Source organism: Heterocephalus glaber, unplaced genomic scaffold (assembly GCF_053883595.1).
Source record: "Heterocephalus glaber isolate CG9 unplaced genomic scaffold, H.glaber_assembly_v1.0 deba00001457, whole genome shotgun sequence".
Lineage (NCBI taxonomy): Eukaryota > Metazoa > Chordata > Mammalia > Rodentia > Bathyergidae > Heterocephalus > Heterocephalus glaber.
Window position 1 is genome coordinate 797385 of NW_028258305.1, and position 11709 is coordinate 809093.

At 42.7% G+C, this 11709-nt stretch overlaps 1 pseudogene; it reads left to right on the forward strand.

Moving 5' to 3' along the window:
- The first annotated feature begins 1933 nt into the window (after positions 1 to 1933).
- On the forward strand, positions 1934 to 3065 carry LOC101702893 (annexin A2 pseudogene; annotated as a pseudogene).
- Positions 3066 to 11709: the final 8644 nt, after the last annotated feature.

Genomic DNA, 11709 nt, shown 5'->3' on the forward strand with positions numbered 1-11709 from the left:
AATCTTAGAGCCTGGCTAATACAAGTGTTCAAAAAATAGTGTTTAGAAAGAGAAGTCAATGGTGAGATCTCTTCTCTGTAAGGCAAAAAGGACTTGCAGTAATACTTTTTCTCCAAAGATGCATCTCTGTTCCTTTGAATTATTTTGTGGGTAAAGTGACTGGGCACATACTCAAAGCATCTGATCCCGAGTCTACAAGTCAATTAACAAATATTGAGTAAGTCAGAAATTTCAAAATCTTCTTAGTTCAGTTGCCTCAGTTTCTTAGCATTTCATGATGCCTCTGGCCCAAAATAAATACCCACCTGTATGGTTTATTAGGTAAAGTCCAAAAATTTAGTAAGCATTTATGTCTTAATAACATAGTATCTGCTTTAAAAAATATACACTCAGATTATAAAAAGCAATGCTTTAAAATTTTCATTTGTAAATGCTAATGGGATATGTACCCTGGTTGGGTACTGTATGATTTCTTAGACCTTGAAATCAGACTGGACACCACCATTTTTGTTTCTTGTTCCATGTTGATTTGTGTGCGATGCTTGCTTTTTATAACCTCACCAGCAAAAACCCCAGCTTTAAAAGATTTGATGTTATTGGGAAGAGTGCAGAAAATCTAGTTATGTTGTGGTTTAGATCTAAAATGCCTCTCAAAAATCTCACATGTAGAGACAGGGCCTGGTCAGAAGGGGTGGGACACTGGAGGGGCATCTCTTCCCTGGCTCCTCCCTTCTTTCTCTGCTTCCTGGCTGCCATGGGTTGAGCTTCTTTCTCCTGTTTTGCTATTCTGCCATAGTGTTTCTGCTTAGGAGCCAGCCAACCATGGACTGAACCTACTGAAACTGAGCCAGAACAAACTTTCCTCCTTTAAGTGCTGGGTGTCAGGTATTTTGTCCCAGCAATGGGAAAGTGACTAATACAAGTTTTGAAGGTGCAGACTACCTCAAGCTGTTAGTCAGCTCTGGGTTTCCATGGATGCCAACAGTCACTGTGTTTCCCTCAGCAGTGTAAAACGTCATGGTGCCATTGTGAGTTTGCTGCAACTGCTGATGTGGGGTGCATTGGAACAGTTTGGGAAGTGGTAGTCTAGTCAATTTTCTGTGTGCCAAGAACTCTGGTGAAATGATGCAGACAGACCTGGTCTGTGCTCAAGAGTCTTACAGGTTAGTAAATGTGACTGACATTAATAAAATAATCTTCCTAATAAATGCATTATAACAAATGAACATAAATGTAGTGAAATGAACATAAATGTAGTGAAATGACAACAGTGTGTTGTCAGCTGGGTCTTATTCTCAGGACTAAGAGAAGAATCTATCCTCATTTGGTTTTCAGCAGGTGTTTCCTTTGGCAGAAGCAACCCTACAATTGTTCTCAGCACTGTCCTTGGATGAGGACAATAACTTGGATGGGGAAGACAATTAATAAGTCCCAAGTTGTGGAATTAAAAATAACAACATTCACCTCAATGAGAGGCATCTCGCTGGGGTACAGGAGCCCTACATGTTACATCAGCTTGGTTTTCAAGGAAGATATTTAGAGAGATTTCTTCAAGAAAGATCATTTTATTGTTTCAACAAAGGTTCTGCTATAAAACTTAGGAGTGGGGCCAGGCTAGATGCCTGGGTCTAAAATGCATAGATACATTTGTCCAGGTCCCAGGCAGACTGAAGCTTCTCACTTGGACCCAGGCTGCCTGGCTTCCTGGGTCTCTGTACCCCAGGCCACCATCTTCATGTCCAGATCCCTGGTCTTCAAACCTGGCAATGTTTGAGGTACTGAAAAGGTAAGCATAGGCCCAGGCCTCTCTTGTCAAACTGAAGTATGGAGTCATAGGACCCAAAAGATAAAATGGTAGGCTCTCAGCCTCGGGGTCACTCGCAGCAAAGTGACCTTGGGGTCAATCACTTGGTGTGGCCTAGCTTCTTTCAAAATGTCCACTGTTGACGAAATTCTGTGCAAGCTCAGGTTGCAGGGTGATCACTTGATGCCCTCAAGTGCAAATGGATCTGTCAAAGCCTATACCAACTTTGACGCTGAGCGGGATCCCCTGAACATAGAGACTGCCATCAAGACCAAAGGTGTGGATAGAGTCACCATCGTCAACATTCTGACCAACCGCAACAATCCACAGAGACAGGACATTGCCTTGACTTACCAGAGGAGGACCAAAAAGGAACTCACATCAGCGCTGAAGCCAGCCTTATCTGGCCACCAAATGATGGTGATTTGGGGCCTACTGAAGACACCTACTCAGTTTGACACTTCTGAGCTAAAAGCCTTCATGAAGAGGCTGGGGACTGACTAGGACTCTCTCATTGAGATCATCTGCTCAAGAACCAACCAGGGGCTGCAGGAAATTGCCAGAGTCTACAAGGAAATGTGTAAGACCAATCTAGAGAAGGCTATCATTTCTGCTATGTCTGATGACTTCCACAAGCTGATGGTTGCCCTCGCCAAGGGTAGAAGTGCAGAGGATGACTCTGTCATTGATTATGAGCTCATTGACCAAGATGCCTGGGAGCTCTACAGTGCCAGTGTGAAGAGGAAAAGAATGGATGTTCCCAAGTGGATTAGCATCATGACTGAGTGGAACATGTGCCATCTGTGGAAAGTATTTGATAGACACAAAGCTGCAGCCCTTATGACATGTTGGAGAGTATCAAGAAGGAAGTCAAAGGAGACCTGGAAAATTCTTTTCTGAACCTGGTGCAGTGCATCCAGAACAAGCCCCTGCACTTGGCTGACCAGCTGCATGACTCCATGAAGGGCAACGGAACTCAAGATAAGGCCCTGAAAAGAATCATGGTCTTCCACTATAAAGTGGACATGCTGAAAATTAGGTCTGAGTTCAAGAGGAAGTATGGCAAGTCCTTGTACTACTACATCCAGCAAGACACAAAGGGTGACTACCAGAAAGCCCTGCTGTACCTGTGTGGTACAGACAACTGAAATTTGGGCTCTCTGTTTGTCCCTGATGTCCTTGAGAATCCATATGGGACTAACAGACCGCTGGCTGCTCCCCATGTAGACCCAGTAGCGCTCCCTTCACCCCCTTTCTCTAGTTGCCTGGGTTCTTGGCTTCCTGTCCTGCCTCTCCTTTAAGCCAAAGAAATGAATATTCTGAGGAGTTGGAAGTGAAATCTGCGATATGAAACGCTGCCTCCTAAGTACTGTGTCATGAGTAAACTCTTATTTTTACTTTTAAAGCAAGATAAAATTGTAGGGGAGAGCTTAGACAATATTCTCTCATCATCCGGTTCCAAGCTCCATCAAAATATTCTCCCCTGGTCTTGTAATCTTTGGGTTGATGAATAGGCATGAACCTAGAGCTCCCACTAGTGGTCAGAGTGGACCACCAACATTGTTCTGGCATCTGTTTCTACTCTTACATTGGCATTAACACCCACAGCTGTAGTCCATAAGAAGCGTCCAAAAATGCCATCTTTACCTTTATGGGAACATTTCTCCTAATGCTGGCAGCGTTTCGTGGACTCTTGAGGAATAAGCCTTTGTGAAAGTCTCTGTTGTTGATCCCAAAGCCTCAGCTGCTGAGAGGGAAGTCTGAGAACAGTTCATTCCTATCATCACCTTCCCCCATTCACCTATTTTTGTCTTCTTCAGAGAATTGTTCAGAATCAAAAGATGTGAATTTTTCATTCACATACACATGCATGTGTGCGAACCCAAACACACATACATACACATGGATTTATTTTTCCCTCCCTTTGCCATCATGGAGACAGGTAGAATGGTGGGGGAGATCTGGAGTGAATGGCCTAGAAAAGCTCTGCACAAAGGATTAAGAAAAACACTCTTTCTCTCCTTTCCTCAGTGATGCTTTTCCCCAGGTCTCCTTCTGAATGTTGAGTTGGGAGAGCCCAGCAGGAAGGGACAAAGAAGTTGGTCAGCCTTCCTGGGGTGTAGGCTACAGATCTCCCTAGAGCCCAGGTGCAATGGGTTCCTGTACTGCCTCAAAGTCTAGCCCAGATCCCTGAGGGATCCAGTTGTTTTGGGGGAAAATCTGAAGATTAATAAGAATGTGCTTCAATAGCTAAGCTGTGGGAACAGCCTCAATGCGCATCAACACATGAATGGATAAAGAAAATGTGCTATATATGCATAACAGAATATTATTCAGCCATAAAGAAGAATGAAAATATGTCATTTGCAGAAAAATGAATGAAACTGAAGACCATCATGTTGAGAAACAAGGCAGACTCGAAAAGCTAAGTATCACATGATTTCTCTTATATTGGAAGCCATAAAAATTAGTAAATAAATAAATTAAAAGATCAATGAAAGGAAACTAGAAGGTAGACTTTTGGGGAGGGGGACAGTGAGTGGAAGGGAGAGGAGTAGGAGAGGGAGTAATGGGATTGAAATGATCAAGATATGTTAAGTGCATGTACCAATTCCCCACAATTAATCTCATATTGTGTACTACTAACATACTGTAAACAAAAAGTAAACAAACAAAAAACTATCACAATAAAGGCTGGGTGACTATAAGGCCATCCATTCAGGGTTCCTGAGTCAAGTTAAATACTGCCTCATCACACCAGACTAATAACAACATTATTAATAACAGCTTAAAAATGATTTCACAATAAAAACTGCTGAACATTACAATTAAAAGATTTCTGACCCTTATCCAGTGTCCCTCTCACTACATATATGGGCCAGCAAGACTTCAGAGTTCTGATCATATTCGTCACCTGTGGTAGAAAATGAAAAACAAAATGCACTAATTACCTGTGGTTTCTAATAATAAAAAAGGAGGCTGTTACTGATTGGCAGAGGAGATTCTGAAAGATGAGGAGGACCCCTTTCTATCAAAGAACCAAGTGACAGTACTAAACTAGTTACTGGGCACAATAGGCTGAGTTGTGACCCATAAAGTTCATATGAGGAAGTGATCCCAGTAACTCAGAATGTGACTATTTGGAGATGGAAACTTTTTTTACAGAAGTGATTAGGTTAAAATGAGTTCCTTAAGGTGGCTGGTGTCCTTATAGGAAGAGAAGCCTGGGACACAGACGCACACAGAGAAAAGGCCATGTGAAGATGGGGAGAAGTCGGCCATTGTGAGCAAGGAGAGAGGCCTCAGGAGAAACTCACCTTTCCTGCACCTGATCTTGGGTGTTTAGCCTTCAGAAATTGAGAGAATAAACCTGTTGTCCCAGCCTCCTAGCCTGTGGTGCTTTACTATGGCAGCCCTAAGAAACATTCAAGGTTGGGAGTTTTTCAGACAGTTTTAAAGAAGGTGATGCAGAATTCAAAGTGATACTGGTGACTACAGTAAAAATGGGATTTCGATTTATGTAATTTTCACTCTGAAGTCCTTATGTAAATGGAAGGTATTAATTATTCACACAGCTTGCAAAAAGGCTTTAAAAGAACATTTTGGAAGAGAAATTATTTTAGTGAAGAGTGCTTTCTACACACATTCAGATCACTTCATGAGGCTTCCGGCTGCAAATATGAGCCTGGCTTCCACACCTCCTCCGGGTGTTTCCTCACCCCAAGAGCTCTGGTGTGAACACAGGTCCTGGAAGAAAATGGAGGCTCTGGGTCTCTTAGGTGCTGGGTACTGGGTAAGCACATGGCTGTACCCGAAGCTTGTCGTGTATGCACTGGGGCAAAGACTTGAATCTTCCTGTAGGAGCTTTCTGTGCCAAGACAGCACATTTTCTTGGTTTGCTTCAGACATCCAGATGCCTTCAATGCGGGGCAGACCCTCATCCTGAGTTCCTGGTACTCAGAGCAGCTGGGAATTTCTGCCCTGCTGGGAGATACCACTGCATGGTGGCAGGTCTCACTGTGTGCAGTGTGACATTCAGTGCAATGGGGCATACAGTCTGCTATAAGAACAATTCCTTATCCCGGAGGCCTTGGAGTATAATATATCTGACTCTTCCTGTGAATAGCTCGCCTCCTACGGCCCTTTCACTAGCACAAGTCTATTTTGTCCTAAAAACTGTTTTGTGTGGTGAATTGACCAGATATTGCCAATATCTCAGTTTTACTGGTGAGGAAAGTGATGTGCCTCAGGGTGATCATGACTGACACTTAAACTGCTGTTAAATAATGGCAGGGAAATGTACACAGAAGAGAAGTTCTTAGAGCATCCCAGTGCTGATTTCTGCAATAGCACTGTCTTGATATTTGTCCCAGGGTCCCAAAGGAAGAAAACAAAGCTGGGGCTAAATAACATGTTGAGCTAAGCTGGCAGAAACCATGGTAACTTGGGGACAAAGAGAGCATGAACATGGGTGCAGGTTCTACAAAAGAGCCACAGGACTGAATAGTCTCTAAATACCTGGTACACTGAATGAAGGCATCTGAACTTGTGTAGCTGGCAGGCAAAGATTATGAGGCGGAGTGGTGTGACTACTCAATTAGATGTACAGCACACCTTGAAGGAGACAAACTCATCAAATCTTAGAACAGTTTTCCTGAGGTAGTACCCACGTATCAACTAGACTAGAAAAAGGAAGTCATTTTCACATCAAAGTCTGTACTTCTAAATTTGCAGCCTAATGATTCCATTCCTAAATCTTTTGGATTTTGACTTCTTTATCTACAGAAAAGTCTTTCCATCTATGCTAAGTGATAATAATGGCTTCATTACTAATAAAGAGGTGTCTTAAGGTGGACTTCTTGGAAAATCTCTTGAGATCTAAGAATCCAGAAACCCTTTTGTCACCGAGTATTTCTCTAATTCCTGCAGACGACTGCTGCACCTGCACTTCTTTCATTCTCTGGCTATCACCGTGCCATTTCTGCTCCACTGAGGCTCCCTGTTGGAGAGTCCTGAGGGACCCCATAAAGCTTCTCAGGTGAACTGAAAACTGCCCACTTTCAGCTGACGCAGCCCTGCAGATGCTGGGCTTCATGAGCTGTGACACCCTTGGTGTGGAGGAGACCCTTTTCCTGGGTGAGCAGCAGGCCCAGGGTATGGAAAGCAGAATGCAAGCTGGGCTGACCTTGCCCTTTCCCTGGCCCTGTAGTGCTGAACCTGCCCCTTAAGGAACTTAGGCCTTCACCCCACCCCAGTTACAAATAGCAGTGTCCTCTGCCTGCAATGTCCCTCTGATCTCTCTGTGGGTTTCTCACTGCTGGGTTCCCCTCCTCATTGTGCTGTTCAGTTCAGCAGCTCAGGAAGTGGCTCTGCCCTGACTGTTCACCTCTCTTCCTGTCAGGTGGGAACTTCAGTGATGCACTTTCTTATGGTTTCCTGTAAATCTGGATTTCAAGTTGGCCAAGGTTGGTTATTCATATGTAAAAGAAGACTCATTTGTCAAAAAACCAGTTTGTCAGGTAATCAATACCCAATTACTGGAGATTCTCTGAAGCATTAACCTTGCACTAAACCTGCCCTGGCTCCATGCTCATCCCCAGAAGCTACCAGAAGGACATTTTCACTGAGTGCAGGACAATTTGCAGAGTCACTATTGCCAAAGGTAGGAGCACAGCAGAGCAAGTCATGGTACTTGTATGTACGTCCTGGAGGTTGTTTGGATTAAACCAGCTACTATAAATAAAGTGCTCAGAACTGTGGCAGGCACAGTCAGCACCCAATAAATCTTAGCAACTATTACTGTGATTTCTATTACAATAATTATTAATTTCAATTTTGCATAGACATATATATTATATGAATTAAACTATGCACTAGATGAAAAATAAAAATATCAATTTAAGCAGGGGGTCAAAAAATGGTGATTGCAATCACTAGGGCCAGTTCAGTGGCTTATAGTCTCGCTTTCATCATTTACTTTACTTTAGCATTGTATCTTAGTGGACAGGATATATATAGGTATGAATTATGAACCTTATACGTGATGTTGGGGGATTTTCCAAGGTAATTTTGCTTTCTTTTTTTTTTTCTTTTTTTTGGTACTGGGGTTCGAACTTGGGTCCTTCCGCTTGCACAGCACGCAGCGAAACCACTGAGCTAAATCCCCGGCTTCCAAGGTAATTTTGACAACAGGTGATTGTCATGTGATATGCTTAAGAATTAGACTTCAAATATGATGAAGCTGCTGCCTTGTGAGTCTTGGAGTCTTGGGACGGTACAAGGTTTCATGAGCTTATTTGGCCATGGAATCTACTCTTCAAAGAATTTTTCCTTACAAAGAGAATAGTTTCAAGAACAAGCTTTGGGGAAACACTTCTCTAAGTAATTACCCAATCTTCAGGGCGTACAAACTTAATCCAGAGCTAGAGACATGTACTGAAAACATGGATAGTGTGTTCTCGCTAGGCAGACAAGAGCTAGAGGCGATTAACTGGGCTGCTGCCCCCTTGTGAGAGCAGCAGGAGCTGTGGTACATGTGCTGGCTCACAAACTTCAGCAAGCACCAGACCTTCTGTGTGCAAATATACTGAGGTCTGGACTCTGTGTGACTGAAATATGCCTTGAAAAAAAATTCTCTGTGAAAAAAGAGAAAGCCTGAGTCTTCTTCAATGGTGTAAACACACACACACACACACACACACACACACACCCACCACCACCACCACCATGCCAAAACAAAACAAGATTGATGATTCTCTATAATGAATAAATTTACCATGTAATTGAATCGACCAAACTGGACAGTTGTTCTAGAATAAAGAGTGTCAAAATGTTCAATAATTGTGCTTTTTAAAAATAGCCCTAGTCAAGTGTAGCTCTTCTAAATTGCCATTAACTGTAGGAACAAGAATCATTGTTGTGACATTTTACTACACCTTGGGTGCAATTTTCTTGCACAAAGGAAAAAAAAATAATTGGGACCACTACTCAGATTATCTCTGTGTAGACAGCTGCTGTTTCAAGATTAGCATAGCAACAGTTGAATGCTGTATGATTTTCATATATTCATTTCTCCCATTACCTCAAATTCTTTGAGGAATATATTGTGATTCTTTCAGAAGAGCAATTGAAACATGAACAGCAAGCCAAACCACTGATATTCACAGAATTGGTCCTCATAATATGAAATGCTATATGAGATTTTAAAAGTAATAGCTCCAATTCTAAGGGTTGGTTTTGCATAATAGCCAGCATTTAAAAAAGTGAGTAAAATCAATATGACAACATGGTGAAGGCCTTTACCAGTTGCAGTTGTTTTTTCATTAAAGCTAATATAGCTTAGTCCTCTGTATCTACAGGTTCGGATTTCACAGGTCCAACCAGCCACAGATAGAAAATAATACAAAAATATTGCACTTGTAACTGAATATGTGTACATTTTCTTATTATTCCTCAAACAATACAGTATAACAACAGCTTACATAGCATTTACATTGTATTATGCATTATAAATAACCTACAGATGATTTGTAGATTATATACAAATACTAAGGTGTTATATAGAAAGGACTTGGGTATCCATGGATGTTGGAATCTGGAAGGGATGCTGGCACTAGTCCTCTGAAAACACCAAGGGAAGACTGTATCCAGCTCTTAACTAGATCTAGTACCTAACCCAGACCACCTGCTTCCTGGGGATCAGGTTCAATATGTCTTGAATATGTCTTGCAGAATATGTCTAGCATCCTGCCCCAGTTCAGCTGAACTGGGCCATGTGCTCACCCCCACATTTCTTAAAAGTGGTGCAGTTGCAAACCATTACTCTCTTTCACAGCTTGGGAATGAGTGACTTCTAAAACAAGTAAGGGCTTTGTATCCTTTCCAGAAAGTTGGCAATGATAAAATACAAGAAGCAGAGGGCAAATCCTTGTCAATGCATATAGATGGGCCCTGCCTCAAAGCAGTCACATGGCAATGTTTTCTCTGCTTGCTTATCTACCAGGAGTGTTTTGAAAACATCTGGACCATGTGAAATAGGCTGAAGACATTCCAGTGTACTGCATCTGGAAGCTACAAACCTCCAGTTGGGACAGGCTATCTTACGCTATAAACTTCCAAAGGACAGAGCCTATATTTAACTTGACACATCTCAAAATGAGGAAGGGATGGGAATATGTGACCCTATTTCCTCCAATAATGACACACCGTTCACACTGGGGAACATGAAGAGGTGTTTTTCTCCTTTAAATCTCTCCTGGCAATACATTTTTCAGTCCACTCCACTTGAGGGCCCTCCTAGACACAAGGAAGCAGAACAAGTTTCTAGGTGGAAAGAAGGGTTGAGAATAAATAAGGAAGTTTGACATGGAGGTCCTTAGCCACATGGAACCAGAGACTCCAAGGAGACCCTAATCCCAGAGTATTCCCAATAGGCCTTTTGAGGGTGGAGCTGATGCATGGGATGATGCATGACGCCTCCAGGAAAGGGTCAGGAGACATTCAGCCTCCTGGCCATCCAGCCCAAGCAGGTCAGTGTGACTCAAGGCAATGGGGAAGGCTTCTGTCTGCAAGTATGTCTCTATCTTGATGTTGAATCAGAGAAGTCACAATTAGTGGTTCTTTCCTAAACTCTTGTCGGGGTTCTCTTTGAATAGAACATGTTCTTGGTATCTTAGTTTTGTGTTACTATAACAAAATACCTGTGACAATCAACTTAAAAAGAGGAATGTTTCATTATGGCTCACAGTTTTAGATGTTTCAGTCAATGGTTACTTGGTCATGTTGATCTGGATGTATGTTAAGACTGTTCATTATAATGGAGTATATGGTAGAGGAAGCTGCTCAAATCATGGTGGCTGAGAAGCAAAAACAGAAAGGCAGAGGTGGGCCATGGTTCCAATATTCCCTGCAAGGTCATGCCCCCAACGACCTGACTTCCTTCAGCTAAAGTCCACTTGTTAGAGATCCCACCACCTCCCAGGAGTGCCACAGGCTAGAGATGAAGCCTTCAATACATGGGCTTTGTGGAGGGGGGGCATTCGAAATCCAAGTAGTAGCATGTGGAAATTTTATCTTACTTCTTCATTCCTAAGATGTAGTTTTGATACTGCACCTCTTCCCTACATGAAAGCATGGCCAATAAAGCATCACACAGACAGGCCCACTTCTGTTCCTAGCTCTACTGCATTAAAACCTCAGCAAAACAGGTTTGGTTGCAATTTTTAAAAGTTAGTCTGAGGGCTGGGGATTTAGCTCAGTGGTTCCACTGCCTGCATCGCAAGGGCAAGGACCTGAGTTCGATCCCCAGTACCAGAAAAAAAAAAAAAAAAAAGTTAGTCTGAGAGCTAAAGGAGATGATATACAAAATGCTCAGCACAGATCTCAGTGGAGAGCAAAAAACATCTGCAGCTCTTAATGGTAGTTATTGTTATGCTGGGACTGGTGTCAAGGGGATCCAGGATGCGTTTAGTGTGGTGAGCTTTGGCAGGACTGGGAACTTAACAATAAAGAGGAGAACAGAAGACAGAGGGGAAGTCAAAATGCCAACTTCAACCAGCTATCAGGCACTCTTGGGGGCAAACTGGCTTTTCTCTGTCCTGCAGTCTGAATTCTCCTGTCGCCTATCTCTGATCCTCACCCCATCCCAGGTGGTCATGGCCCACACTGCAGTATTCCTTGGTCACATCCCATCCTTGATGTGATTTATTCCTATTCCTTCACCCATAACATATCTTATCCAGGCAGGCACACATTTCTTCATTTCACAGCTCTCTGCTAGGAATCAGACAACTGATAAAAAGGTAATATAGATGATTGATGGAGGCCTCACAGTTGTCTGCCGGTAAAATCACATTTGTGAGGGCTACTAGCAGGGGTTTCTTGATCTAACCTGAGTCTGAAAGGGA